Here is a 15609-nt window from a genome sequence, read left to right on the forward strand (position 1 = left end):
GCGCAAGTTTGCCCAATGTCATGGAAGAACTCATTGTGCGACGAAGTTGAAATTTTGAGAGAAGGAGGAGCATTTTATGTAAGATGCCTATGCAATGCCTAAAAAATTGCTCATATTAACAGCGTTCGAAAAAAAAAAAAAAAGCTGGTCTTCGAAAGCGCCATACGGTCGTCATCAGCTATGTTACTGATGTCGCTAGTGAGCTGTACGGCAACGGAGATGAGACACATGCTAAGTGCAAGCAGTGGCACGGTTAACATTTATGATGTAATTAGGAGCGTTGCAAATATTTGTTGGACCCTTAGTTGTTTCCCTATTAACAAGTTTTGTACAAGGTTTCTCCTGTATCTTTGGTGGACTAGACAAAGCCTCGTTTATATTTGTCTCAAATTAGGGGTTACTTATGGGCAAGTTGTAGGTGAACTTTCAAGCATGTGGAATAATTACAGCCTCAGCAGTAAACAACTTATGCAAGAGGCTTGGAGCTGTCCTGATTTAGGTTATCACAGCACTACGATGCACGCAAGACTATAGTAGGCACTCGACTACCTATTTTATGAATCACGCTCGCTTCTATGTAGGCGCAGTTGGTCACGTGTGGCCTTAAAATATCGGACGCATTGTAGGCACATATAAACACATCGTTTCTTAATTCACCAGTATTGTGGACTCAAGCATACTTGCCACCCGCAAAGAGTGCCCCATTCACGCACGTGGTACAGTGGCGTCTGTCTTCGTCGGCACGAACGCAGTGAGAGGCATCCGAATCGTGGCGCCAGTCAATGTATGAGGAACGACGTCGACGAAGGGCGCCTCAGCGATCGCGAGTTGCTCAGTAGTTAAAATCCTGAAAACCTTACGGCATTAATTTCACAGCTGGCACTCGGAACGGCGCGAAGGAACACGAGTGGAAGCCACATACGCGAAACTTGACACAGCTAAATTGTGAATTAGCGTGGAGTAATGCATTTCGCAAATTGGAATATACACCACTCACGCGTAACGTAACGTAAGGGCACTTTTGAAGAGTTGCATTCATCACACGCCAGAAGTAGCGAAAAGAGCTACCGTAAATTAAAAGTTATGCTGCTGCTATCGCGACTTCTTGCCTGAAAGGCGCCATCGAAAGAAACCAGCGGTGCGCGGCGCGCCCTGACGTCCGAAAACCACGTGCGCGCGTCAGCGGCTTAGTAGGGCGTTGCCGGCAGTCATGGGAAGAGCCGCGCAGGCAACACGTGACCTCATGGCGAGAACCGGTAGTGTGCAAGGGCGTCCGGCGGGAGTAGTGCCGTACTCCTCGCCCTCCTTTTTTTCCTCTCTTCCGTGTGGAATCATCCGCGGAGAGCAAAATACGCCCCCCCAGCCTTCCCCCCCTCCATCCCTTCACGGCCTTTCGCGTAACGGAAGTCGGCGCACTTCCCGCTTCTATCCCTTGCGTACGCGAGATTGAGCAGCGAGCTACCGCGGACCCCCGCCGGCTCACCCTCGCACGCTTGTACTCGCACACACAGCAGACGGCGCGGCAACGATTTTATTGCCTTAATTATACGGAGTTTCACGGCGATATAATTGGTGTCAGATTGAAGAAAGAAGATACCTAAGCACTGTAAGGATTGGTGCCAAGTATAATAAAGATTATGGGCTTTTACGTGCCGAAACCACTTTCTCATTATGAGGCACGCCATAGTGGAGGACTCCGGAAATTTTGACCACCTGGGGTTCTTTAACGTACACCTAAATCTAAGTACACGAGTGTTTCGCATTTCGCCCGCCATCGAAATGCGGCCGCCGTAGCCGGGATTCGATCTTCCGAACTCGTGCTCAGCAGCGCAACACCATAGCCACTGAGCAACCACGGCGGGTTGCGAAGTATAATAAGCTGGCGAAACTTTTTTTTTTCGCTCCGAGTATCATTAAATTACCCCTTGTATTGAATCGGGTTTGTATAATATTAGGCTTTTTACAGTAACACTGGTCTTTGCATCTTATATAATATGAAAAGACCAGTGTAGCCACAACCCAGAAAGGTAACAAGTATCAGACCAGTGACTGCATTTCTAATCTTGTGTAGCGCTTATTCTGTTGCACAAGCACATTATATTACCGCAAAATAATTTTGACATAAGGAAAATCTCTTACTGGTATCCGCGGCTAGCGGTACCGCAGCGATGTCAGCGACGTGTGCAAGATAGCTGGATGCTTTTTGAAGATCCGCTATGACGAGTCTAAGGTGGTCATGAGCGAGGAACGAAGCAACAATCTGCAAAAGGAAGATTTCTTCTAGCATTCTGCTACCGTAACAACAAATTATCACAAGCAAATCCCAATCTTACAGATATCTAACGTACGTGAGCATAGCAGGGCACATAATGAAATAGCAAAAAAAAAAGGTCAATTCCATTTCTGAAGTAACATTGGAGTCCGCGGAAGCAGAGGCATCCGAGCATTGCAGTAACATTGAAAATAACCACTAATAAGAGGTGTGCGAGCAGAGCGCAGCACACACTGTTGTGGGACACATGCGCACTTTTTCAACGATGAAATTTACCTTCAAACTCAGCACACAAGCAGCAAAAGAACTTCGAAGAGCAGTGACTGACAAGCAGCACATTTTTTTTAGGTTAGCAGTGGCATTTTCAGTGACATAGCTTCGAGCGCGAAAGAAACTGTTAACACAAAAAAGAGAAAGGGTAAGACAGAGGGTTATGGGAATCTTGCGCTGGAGTTTGGGATATAGTAGCGGGGCCTGGTGGCAGCGCGCGAAACGTTATCTGGGTAGTACGAGCTGGGGTAGTATCGAGCCCTGGCTGTGGCGAAGCACGTTTCTAGCCCGAGTTTTGCGTCGATTGGCACTTTCTTCTGCGCTGTTGCGAGTGCGAAAAGGCCCGTCACTTCTCACAGACCACGCCTACCGCACTGCGAGCTAGCCGCAGCCTATAGTTTAACGAGAACGGACTCTCCATGAGACGTAATGCTGGAAGCAGAAGGAATCGGCGACGCCGCTCCGGAGACACCTAGCTCAGCCTCGGAAAAGTGTCACCGTCGTTACTTCTGCCTCGTGGGCTGCCATGAACAAGAAGGCCTAAATCCCCAACATCAGATTCTACCGTTTTCCTTCAAGGCCTGACGAAGCGGAGCAACGGGCCCGCTGGATAGCTGCAGTTCGTCGCGCTGGGTAAGCGAAACTTCGCGCCATGCTGACTGCTTCGCCTGTTTTGAAGCTTGCTTGATTATCTGTGTTCTAAAATTCGGCATTTTGCACTTACAGACCCGACGGCAGAGCGACATAGCAGTAGGTATGGCTGGTGATTCACGATTCGAGACCCGGCCACAGCGACAATATACAATTCGATTGGTGCGAAGTGGTGAAGTGACCAGGTGTGTGCAAATGAACACAAGTGGTCAGGCTGATTCGGTGACAATTCACTACCCCGCTACGAGCAGCACAGGTTAGAGAGTTAAATGTGCTCATCCTTGACCTCAAGCCAGCACGTTGAGGCAGCGCAGCAACGTAGTATTGATTGCAGCACATCGATGTTCGAGCGCTGTCATTAAAAGCTACATCAAGCGAGCAGCGCACGAGCTCACGCTGCAGCGCGATTCGCACGTACGTTACTGCGAGCTCATATGCACTGCATCAGTTATTTATCAGTTGCTAAAGGAAGAGATGGCCGCTACTGAGTGCAGGTATAACTACTTGTCCATGCAGCGGCGTGCAGTCAACGAAGATTGCAGGAGGCCCGCCTTTTCGCGGCATGTCGAAAGACCGCTGCCGTCGCGGCGCGTACGATCGTGCGCTCGAGCAGTTCGTACACATGATGTCTGCTTATCACTGCACTGAATCTAGCTGCGCGCAAACCTTACCTAAAATTCAACTTTGTATGCGACTCGCGTCACTTGCTATTGACACCGCGCTAAAGCTTCGCCACGTACACGTATTCGGCGTTGCATATTTTATTGCCTTTACGTAGCGTGCCACCCCGGAAAGAATCTTCGGCGCCCGATATTCGCTGCAAGCCGTGGTACTACAAAACCGAAAGTGGTGGGTCCATATTTAAACGTGCTTTCTGGAGCAGACGACCGAGCTTCGTGCTACCCAGTTCAGGCCAGACGGCGCTTTTTAGCACCCTTTTCGCAGCGCTCCCTGGGCAATGCAAGAGCCCCATAGTTTCTTCCTTTACAATATTTTCAGCGACATTGCTGCTGTCAATTTAGTATGCTGCCGGAGCTCGTCTGAATAAGTTTGCTCGAAGCAAGTATCCCTCTAGTGTTATTTTACCATGAGAAATTTCCAGGAATGTCTCAAAGAGCTACGAGGGGAACTTTTGCGCAAAAAGATTTTAATGTGAGAGCATTATATGCGCCATTACGCGAATTCTGTACATTCTAAGAACAGTTTACACCCTTTAGAGTGCCCCTTCTGCCACACAACGATAATCGTCATCCGCCTTGATGCGTTTCCTTTCTTTAACGCTGCCAGCCCGGTACTTTCCAGTAACGAACGGTACGCGCGTTATCAGCATGATAGCATTGTCGACAGGAAATGCTATCGTGCTGATAACGCGCATGTCGTTCGTTAATGGAAAGTACCGGGGTCGCAGCGTTAACGAAAGGAAACGCATTAAGGCAGATGACGATTACTGTTGTGTGGCAAAAGAGGCACTCCAAAGGGTGTAAACTGTTCTTAGAGTGTAAGCGTAGCCGAAAATGGTGCCAAGAATGGCCGACGGCTCAAATAGTAAAAAAGCCGGCAGATCCCACGCCGTGTGGAAATCGATGTTATGCAAATCAGTGTGCGGGAAGCGTACCAAGTTAACTAAACGACCATGGGAACACCAAGACGTAGGCGACTGTTTCATGACCTAAATGGCACGCATGTCATAATATTCATGTCATGACCTATCAGTTATGTTCGTCATGCACTCTTGTTATACTGTGCCAATTTTGGTACCTACAAAGTTAACGAAACCACTATGAAAGCACCAAGACGTAAGCGACTGTTTCATGACCTACATGACAGACATATCATGATATTCACGTCATGACCAATCATTTACGTTCGGCATACATTTCTGTCACAGTATGCCAATTTTGATACTTACCAAGCTAATGATACGAGCGTGAGAGCATCAATACGTAGGTGGCTGTTTCGTGGCCTACATGATACACGTGTGATATTCATGTTAAGACCAATCATTTCTGTTCGTCATGCACTCCTGTCTTAGTATGCCAATTTTGGTACATACCAATTTAACGAAATGACCATTGGGCACCTAGACGCAGTTGGCTAGATAGATAGATACTGTCAAATCGGCAAATGTTCAAGAAATGCTTCGCATTTAAAACACGTCAGAAATGCTCGGAGTGACGTCAGGTTTCTCAGAGAGGTTCCTGTAAACATAGTAAATAATTGGTTTGAAAATAAAATATTGTACATTTCGGTGTGGGTGGGAATCGAATTTGGGCTTGCAGGTTGCCATATGAACCCGCTTCCCCACCGCCACGGCGACTCCACAGTTCTGGCTGACTAACGGTGCGCCTAATGCGTGCATGAGTGCGTTCATGTGTTCAATGCGAGCATTCATGACGTTACGAGGTCTACAAGCGGCAAATGTTTTCGCATTCCTACACGTGAGAAGTCTTAACCATCGTATTCAGAAATACATCTTAACTTGAAGCTCAAGTTAAGTCTCTGCCGAATATTTTTTCCTAATATGTACCGCAACATTTGTAAGAGTGAACGAAGCTGAATTCGTACAGCTTAAGAAAAATTTGGTAGAGTTAGCAGATGTTTTGGTTGAATTTGGTAGGGTTAGCAGAAGCTATAAGTTGACGCTAATAGGTTCTGAGGCTAACAAAAGTGTATTTGTATCAACAGAAAGTATTCACCTACTCCGTGGCCTTGTACCGTATCTTGTATTTGAAGCGCGTGTCCTTCACTTATAATGTCTCCCAGTAATTCTTATGTCGATACGCCACGAATATTGACTAAATCCTGCCATCTTTTTCAACGGTTCTCTTGTGGTCACCATCATTATCAGCCTAATTTATGTACTCTTCAGGACGAAGGCCTCTCCCTGAGATCTCCAAATTCCCGTCCTGCGCCAGCCGATTCCAACTAGCGCCCACGAATTTCCTAATTTCATCGCCCCACCTAGTCTTCTGCCATCCTTTACTCAATGTAAAAAAAAAAAGATCTAATTCTACGGTCAAACCTGCCGTAAAAATTACGTGGACCGTTCTGTTTCATGAGAAACACCGGCACAATACGTAAAAAATACGGTTTGACATTATCAAAGAATGTGATCGCAGCTGCGAGTGAAATAATTATTTACCACCGATCAAGACAATAAATGAGTACCGAAAAGGTAGCGGTTTAGGCAATGACTCATAGTACCTTAAGGTTCATGGCTACTCAGTTTGCGCGAATTAGCTGCAATGATACTACCCCTGTTATCGTTGTCAGTGATTTCGATGATGACGAGTCGGTACCGACAAGGGAGCGGTTTAGGCGTTCCGTGTTGCAGACATATCCCCTGCGATGCCACAACGATCCGGCCCAACCGACCACCCAGCGGGGTTCGCGCATCGATTTGACATTATCAAAGAATGTGATCGCAGCTGCGAGTGAAATAATTATTTACCACCGATCAAGACAATAAATTAGTCTGCGTACTTTTCGCCACGATGACCAGCCATCAAGACAATAAATGAGTTCGTATTTTTGTTCAAAATTATGTGTCAACTCTACGTCGCGTGTTAAACAGCTTCGCTGGTCAACCACCTTGACAGAGTGGATGGCTCATGATTTTTCTCTTTTCTTGTGTGTACATGTGTAAGGCCCGAAACAAAGTGAGGCAGGATCCTGCCTACCGAACAAGCGAGAAGAGCCTGGTAAGACACGCACAGTGCTGTGCATCTGCAATTGGAACCAATCTTAAACGCAGTGCCACAAAGACACCACTTTGTATAACTTCCATTGTGTTTCTGGTTACTTACGCAAATTACTTACTAAGCTACTTCATGTTTTAATATATCGAAAAGCCCACTGTTCGCTGCAATATGCAGTACTAACCTCAGCATACGCTTTTATAGCGACGCATTAATCGTATGTGACGTTTATTCTCATGCAGTGTTCCTGTTTATGCGCTGCATAGGTCTCAACCGAAATGTCATCCAATGAAGGAAACACGAAATCTGGGCCGCTATTTTGTAGCGATGCCTTATGCCTTATTCTATGCTATTCTTATCCACCACACACGGCCGCCTGATCCTGATGATGATGTGGGCAGACCGTCGCTCTGACCACTGGCCAAGCGCGAAAAGCCTGAAAAAGCATAGAATCGGAAAAGGCATCGCTACAGTATACCGGCCCAGGTGGAAGCTCGGCAAAGTCTATTGTACCTATAGATGGTTTATCACGAGCGATGCGAGTTTTCTGGTGTTGTCCTGTGATATACCGTTGGACACGGCTTCCAAGTCTGTGGCGAAAGGGTCGGGTCTGTCCCCTAAGCCTTGCTCGCTCCACCGGGTCAGGGTGACTTCGAGTGTCTATTGTACCTATAGGTGGTTGATGATCAGGGTTACAAGCTTCTTGGCGCTCTCGTTCTGGATTCCCCGGTACTTGATGGAGATCACAGTACCAAAGGGGAGCGGCTGGTCCCCTGTGCCATCATCGTTCCATCTTGAAACTGCAAACTCTAGGGTGTTGTCGGGGAAAGCTGCATATATTAGAAGAACATTTCTTAATACAAGAGCTTCTATTCACAAGTGTTGCCAACATCTTTTCCTAGAAAGAAATCGGGAGCGGAGCACGAGTTAGCACATTTTCCTGTCAGTGTAAAAGAGACTCAGTTAATGGGATCCTGAACGACCTTTCGGGCTTGGAAAAAAAAAAGGAAGAGATAGTCCGCGGTAGCACAAACTGCTGTGAACCGCTCAGCTAAATTATGCAGGCGTTCGCGCTGCATGGAGCGCGCAAGCGGAACGTGAAGTCACCTTTTTTTCAAACTCTCTCTCTATTCAACACAAGCCTGCTCTCGCTACGTCCCCTGTACAATATTGCTTATACAAGCGTGAATTAGGAACTGCGCAAGTTTGCCCAATGTCATGGAAGAACTCATTGTGTGACAAAGTTGAAATTTTGAGAGAAGGAGGAGCATTTTATGTCAGATGCCTATGCAATGCCTCAAAAATTCCTTATAGTTACAGCGTTCGCAAGAAAAAAAAGCAGGTCTTCGAAAGCGCCATACGGTCGTCATCAGCTATGTTACTGATGTCGCTAGTGAGCTGTACGGCAATGGAGATGAGACACATGCTAAGTGCAAGCAGTGGCACGGTTAACATTTATGATGTAATCAGGAGCGTTGCAAATATTCGTTGGACCCTTAGTTGTTTCCCTATTAACAAGTTTTGTACAAGGTTTCTCCTGTATCTTTGGTGAACTAAACATAAAGCCTCGTTTATATTTGTCTCAAATTAGGTGTTACTTATGGGCAAGTTGTAGTTGAACTTTCAAGCGTGCGGAATAATTACAGCCTCAGCAGTAAACTACTTATGAAAGAGGCCTGGAGCTGTCCTGATTTAGGTTATCACAGCACTACGATGCGCGCAAGACTATAGTAGGCACTAGACTACCTATCTTATGAACCACGCTCGCTTCTATGTAGGCGCAGTTGGTCACGTGTGGCCTTAAAATATCGGACGCATTGTAGGTACCTATAAGCACATCGGTGTTTCTATGTGTGTGTGTGTCTCCCACCAACGCGATGTCCAAGAGAATACAGGAAATGAGCAGGCAGGATGGCCTCGAAAGGCGAAGCATCGATTGGGACAGCGAATTACGAAGGATGGGAGTTTTACGGGTTGTATAAACTAGGACACATTCGCATGCTCATTTAATTTACAAACATGGCAGCATCGCGCACAGACAAACAAACACTTCACACTCGATGAGTGCGGACACTGACTGTGAAAATGCTGGTGTGAGCAAGCGCGGAAGCAGCAGGGAGCAAAGTGACCTTCGTGCTATCTATCCCCGCAGCGCAACAGCGGCGAGAACACAGCACACACAAAGTTATACAGCAGCCCCGTATCAACAATTACTAGTAGGTACAGCGGAGCGTGGCGTTTTTCGCGGCGCTCGACGTTTCTGCGCATGCGCGAGTAGAGCGGGTGCGAAAGAGAAAATCTGGGGACCTTGGCTCCATGAATATGTGACTGCGTAGGCACTACGGAAGACGTTTCTTAGCGCGCGTTGTATGTGTTTGTCTCCTAGACATGCCGGCATTAAGGAATGCGGTCGAGTTTACGCTGCGCCGCTGGTTGCCCGCGCGGTGAGGTAGTTAGTGGGCATGGACGCACCATTTTGTGATCGCTGTGTCTGAAGGAGCATGGTTCTGAATGGCGTTGTATAAGTCGCGGGTGGCTTTTTTCGTTGCGACGATAGCTGACATTTTTTTACCAGCACTGATCCAAAAGGGCACATGTAACCGGCAAACTGAGGCCTAAGTAAAGGAAGCGGCGCAGGATCTCCAGGGCCCCAGCGGTGAGGAGGGGGGTCAAAGCTGGCAGCAGGGCGGCTCGTTGGTTGGGGCCGCGGAGGCCGAAGCGTGCCAGCGGTGTCTAAGATCGGCTGTCCGCTATCGCAGAAAGCCAATCTACACCCCTGGCACGCGCATGCCTCACTCAGCCCCAACCCACGGACCAGTCCGGGTTCCAGCTTTGATCTCCCCATTGCCGCTTTGGTGTCCAGGAGGCGCCGCCAATAATGCGAAATAATGACACGTTGTTTCAATTAGTAAAAACATGATTGAATAAATGTAATTATGTCCAGCCGCCAGCTTGCGGCGCTAAGTTCAGCACTACCGCGCCCAGCGACTTCTGCCGGCACGCTTACGGACAAACGCATATAACGCGCGCTAAGAAACACCACTGTAGTGCCTAGGCAGGGTCATATATTCAATGAGCGAAAGTCCCCACATTTCTTTTCTCGCACCCGTTCTTACTCGCGCATGCGCGCAAAAGTCCGCCGTCTCCGCAAGTGCCACGCCCCGCTGTACGTACTAGCAATTGTAAATACGCGAGCTGGTCGCAGCACGAGACGTTAATTTGAGGAATCGCCAGTCATTTGTGCGCAGGCGCGAGGGAAAATCTGGGGGCTTTTGCCCCTTGAATAAATTGTCGCGAAGATAGTTCACCGCGGGCCCCTTTTGTTTCTTTCTTTCCGGGAATGTTGCGGCTCCTCGACGCGGAGGAAGCCGCGGAGGAAGCGGAGGAGCACATGCCTCGGGCATGTGCTCCCACCTGGCCGACGCTGCCGCACCTGAGACGTCATTATACGTGCACGTGTCGCGCCGTCTTCCCACGCTCGGCTGCATCGGGCGTCAACAACTGATTAGTTATGGGCGTAGTGCTTTTGTATGCGGAGTGTTTATGCGACCATTATTGACCTCTTGAGCTCTGGCTCTTATTGGATGCTGTCAGCTTGCCTGATTGGTCGAAATAACGAAATAACGCATTGGTGGAGAAGCCTGCGCCTCCCGCCGGCCCCTTGAATGCTGCAGAAAGTCATTTAAGGAAGAGTGAGTAGCTTTTAGAGAGAGCAAGGAGACAGCACACGGCGCACTTCACCACGGGAGACCAGGCGGATAGTCAGGTGGACCCAGGTCGCTCTTAACTCGGATATGCTCCTAACTCGAAGCTTAACTTCCTTTTTTCTTAGTACCCGACTACGCTTCTTTTCGCAGAGCACATTTTCCCACGGTGTGCCTCGCTCAGGTTCGCCCATCCACCATTTATGCGGCGGCTGTCAATTCTCGGGCAAGCTTCCACAAGGTTCACCCCGGCATCGACATAGTCTCAACTCCACTCCGATATAACCTTACCCCGGGTCTCTCCCCGCATTGCCAAAGGTACGATCTGTCCATGCACATGCCGAACTGGAGGCTTATTACGGCCAGTTTCTTCGACGTTAGGCGAGCTACGTTCATGTACCGCCATGCGCGAGGGTGCCTGCCGTTGAGTTACAGGCCCTTCACAGCCGTCCCGGCTCGTCGAGTACGCCCTGTTACGACTTTGCACCGGTGCCACTACTATTTCGACTTTGAGGTGGTCCCGTAGCGCTCGTCACCCGTTTCGTGACAGAGCGTTGGTAGCGAAGACTCCGAGTCAGGTGTCGGTGAGAATAACAAAAGGGACTTTATACACTATATACAGGTAATTATAGAGGACATGATCGGATCGGCACTTGGGCCGAGAGCTCACAGCAAACGCGACTGTTCCAGCACGGCGACGTCCGGCGAAAACGCGTGACACATCTCACTCCAGTCGAGAGCGGCACTGGCTCCCAGAGGGTCGGCGGATCCGGTTTTCCAGGCGGCGCGTCGCGGCTTATAAGCCCCAAGAAACCATTGTCACTCAAACGCCCCAATACAAAGCCAGCACTCGACGGTCGTCCGAGCGGTCCAACCAGCGACCGCGCTGGCCACCCGGTTCAAAGTTCGCGCGCGCGGTGACCTCCAGGAAAAGGAGGTGCGGCGCCGGGCTGTCTGGCCCTTGGTGGCACGTTTGGACATTTTGCTCGCCGACACTTCTCCGCAGGACAACGCTGCCTGACGGCTCAGCATCTTGACTTGTGAAGGGAGAATTAGGGCGCTGTGCCTTTCGGCGCAGCCCCGGGTTTATCCAAAGGGCGCTCGCAGGATAAATTATGCATCTTGTAGATTCGGAATCCGGGCTGGTGGTAATGGCACAACAGCATCCCCGCCCTCAGATAAGGCGCCGGGAAGACTAGCTGCCTCCATGTGGCTCGGATGCCAGGCGCGCACGTTCATCAGGCTCGTCCAAGTTCACGTCCAGTGCCTGGACGCCAGGTAACTTCACGTGCCCAGGTCCCACTCGCCAGGACAGGAGCTCTGCTCACCGCGTTGTCGCCAAGGCACCTCAACCAGCTCCGCTCGGGTCGTTCCTAAGCCCTTGCTTCTCGCCACGGGTCCCGGTTGGTCGTTCTGCAGCTTGCAAAACCGACCGGCAAAAGGCAACACCCAACACGAACAAGTGCCCTCTGTCTCCCGTCAAACACCAGACAAGGCCATAATCCAAATCAACCTAACTAAATTGCTATCCCCCTTTTGCTCCCGCTGCAACAAGAGGCAGGTGTACGATCTAGTACACAAGGCTCAAACAACCATTTTTCAAATGAACAACACACCAAAATATGAGGAACAATTAATAATCAGCAATAATATTGACAAATAGAATGGTCCCCTTGAAATCACTTGGACCGAAAACACACTGCTGAGGAAGCAAGTGAGGTCATTCCTTTTTCCCGGTGATATTTTCGCGGAATCAGAAGCTGCTTATATTTGCGACCCTGCTTATCCGTGTATCGGCGGTGCAATAAGCCAGATTCCTCGTAAAATGAAACCCTCTTTTTTTTCACACCCCGTTTTACGCTCTTCCTCAGATCGGCTAGTGAACAGTCTTCCTGTTGCTCGCGAGTTTCCCTTTCAACTGCAGCCTGCTCCTGCCAGCTGGCGGAAACCGGAGCGAGTGTGGAGCCCGCGTCGCCTAACTGCGGCGTCGCGTCCATATCGCGACTAGCACTGCACGTGTCACTCCCACTCATTTCCAGGACACGCTCGCCCAGGCCGGCCTCCGAGCTCTGCCTCTCCCGTGCCTGCTCGCCACTTAAGTTACCTTGATCGGTCCGTGTGCCGCACCGCTGTTCGCTCACCGACGCAAAGTCAAGTTCCCTCGACAGCGGGCGCGCTTTGGATCGCGTGAGGGCCATGTACGCTAGGTCGGCAAAGAATGATTTGCCCTGATCCTTCAGCAGCTGCTCCAAGCTATTTGAGAAGAGGTAGGAAAAGTGCTCCGGGAGGGCGGCAGACACAGCGGCTTCGGTGTTAAGTTTCCAAAACTCTCCTTCAATGATAACCGTTGCGATCGGTAAGCAGACACTCTCCTCCTCGGCCACTTGCCGTATCCTAGCGCACTCTCCCGTAAAATCACTGGAGGAGAAGATGGGTGGAGAACGTCCATAGTTGCTGCAGAGTCCCGAAGTGCAAGGCACTTCTTACCATTTACCTTAATTTCCTGCACATATGGCTCCAATAGTCGTATGTTTTTGTGAGTTTCCTGTATCGTTGCAAAAGCAATTTTCTCTGGGCAGCTCGCAGCGATGTGCCCTTGCTTTTTGCAATTGTAGCAGGTTAACGGTTTCCGTTTTTCAAAAGAACGCGTCGTATCGTTTCGCTGTGTGGGACCATCGCTATCATTCTGAGATGCATTCTGTCCTTCCCTTACAGTTTCTTTGGTAAGGGACTCATCTTCCCGAAACTCGCGACGCGTGATTTGCTTCCGTTCGTCGGGCTTCCCGGAAAACCCACCTCTCCTATCTGCTTTTTCTACGCGCACTGCCTTGCTGTGCAAGCTGCGGCGGGTGTAATACTCTTCCGCTAACTCTGCTGCCTTGTTTAGCTTAACCTCCTTTAGCCTATCTTGCAGCCAGAGCCTGACATCCTCATCAATGCAACGGTAGAACTGCTCCAATGCGATGCATTCGACGATTTTGTCGCGGTCGTCGTAAACCTCTTCGCCCTTCAGCCATTCCACCAGGTCGGCTTTTAGACGAAACGCGAAGTCAACATTCGACTCCCTGCCCCATTTTTGCATACCGGAACCTCTGCCGGAAAGCTTCGGGCGACAATTTGTACTTCCGCAGTAGCGCTTCCTTCACATCACTGTAGCTCTCAAACGCCTCTTTCGGTAAGCAAGTTATTACGTCTGATGCCTCCCCAGGAAGCAAGGCTAACAGATTCTGTGCCCAGAGGGATGGCTCAATGCTATTCCGTTCGCACACGTGCTCAAATTTCACAAGGTATTTGGCCATATCCTCTCTGACGACAAAGGGTGGAAGTTGATCGCGTATTCTTGGAACGTTAGAAGTGAGACTAGGCGACGGCGCGCTATTTCGGGTCTCCAACTCTTTCATTTTAAGCTCTTGCTCACGACTCTCTCCTTTCCTCCTTTCCTCCTCGCGACGTTCCTTCTCCCTTTCCCGACGTTCATTGATATCCGCCCAGGCCTCTTCGGATTCCTCAGCCGTTACGTCCCCAGTCCTCAAGACCTCAAGGATCGCATTCTTTCTTTTGGTTGAGCCCAACTCAATGCCCAACTCCTCACAAATTTGGAGAAGTTCCTTGACCTTGTACTTCTCCATCGTTCACACTGTCCTCCTGCTGTTTACCCTTTTTGAATATACCTGCTATACGCTACTATAATGCTACTAGTAAGACATATATGCAAGTATTTCACACACTGCCCTGTTTACCCCCTCAGCATCCCCTGGTTTTCAAAACACTCACTAGGCTTGAAACACACAAGGTTAACACAATGCAACACCAAATCCTTCCCTAAGCTACTATAACCTGTGTCAGAGAAAGTCTGATGTTTGAGGTAAACTTCAGGCACTCACCGCGCCGAGGTAGCCGATGCCGGTCAATCCCGTAGCTGCCATGCACTGTTACGACATTGCACCGGTGCCACCACTATTTCGACTTTGAGGTGGTCCCGTAGCGCTCGTCACCCGTTTCGTGACAGAGCGTTGGTAGCGAAGACTCCGAGTCAGGCGTCGGTGAGAATAACAAAAGGGACTTTATACACTATATACAGGTCATTATACAGGACATGATCGGATCGGCACTGGGGCCGAGAGCTCACAGCAAACGCGACTGTTCCCGCAACGCGACGTCCGGCGAAAACGCGTGACACATCTCACTCCAGTCGAGAGCGGCACTAGCTCCCGGTGGGTCGGCCGATCCGGTTTTCCAGGAGGCGCGTCGCGGCTTATAAGCCCCGAGAAACCATTGTCACTCAAACGGCCCAATACAAAGCCAGCACTCGACGGTCGTCCGAGCGGTCCAACCAGCGACCGCGCTGGCCACCCGGTTCAAAGTTCGCGCGCGCGGTGACCTCCAGGAAAAGGAGGTGCGGCGCCGTGCTGTCTGGCACTTGGTGACACGTTTAGACATGTTGCTAGCTGATACTTCTCCGCAGGATACCGCTGCCTGACGGCTCAGCATCTTGACTTGTCAAGGGAGAATTAGGGCGCTGTGCCTTTCGGCGCAGGCCCGGGTTTGTCCGAAGGACGCTCGCAGGATAAATTCTGCATCTTGTAGATTCGGAATCCGGGCTGGTGGTAATGGCACAACAGCCCCTTTTGTTGCGGTCGTGAGAACTCTGTTCATATCTTACACAGTGTGTGCTCCATGCCGCTCTTCTCGGAAGGATTGCTAGTCTCTTTAATCTCCCAGGCGTTCCCTATCAGACAGTTCCATTTTTGCACCCTTTGCCTAATCAGGCGATCAACGAGTCCGTACCTCTCGCCGAGTGCTCATACCAAGTTTGGCGGGCACTCTGCGATGCAATTTTCGGGGGACGGGCGCCGGGCCTTCACGAAATGCTTGCGAAAGCACGGAAGGAGGTCTGGTTCCACCTCCCCCGGGAGCGGCACCGCTTGGGGGAGAAGTTCCTCGAAGTGTGGGCTCGTCCTGTCGTGATTTCTGATGAGTTAGGTGGAAAGCTCTCCATTAAGTTATCATGCAT

At 49.9% G+C, this 15609-nt stretch overlaps 1 long non-coding RNA gene across 7 annotated transcripts in view; it reads right to left on the reverse strand.

Annotated features, from left to right (window-relative positions):
- Positions 1-15609, reverse strand: part of LOC126517676 (uncharacterized) — a 76774-nt gene that overhangs the window by 15474 nt on the left and 45691 nt on the right. For 5 of the 7 annotated variants that reach the window (XR_008609777.1, XR_008609779.1, XR_008609780.1 and 2 more), the window contains one exon: positions 2140-2260. The exons of 1 other annotated variant lie outside the window; for it this stretch is intronic. This is a non-coding gene — a long non-coding RNA (uncharacterized lncRNA). Of the gene's footprint in view, positions 1-2139; positions 2261-7404; positions 7711-15609 lie in introns of those variants that run through there. One more of the 7 variants, XR_008609782.2, reaches the window with a different exon arrangement.

Source organism: Dermacentor andersoni, chromosome 3, assembly GCF_023375885.2.
Source record: "Dermacentor andersoni chromosome 3, qqDerAnde1_hic_scaffold, whole genome shotgun sequence".
NCBI classification, from domain to species: domain Eukaryota; kingdom Metazoa; phylum Arthropoda; class Arachnida; order Ixodida; family Ixodidae; genus Dermacentor; species Dermacentor andersoni.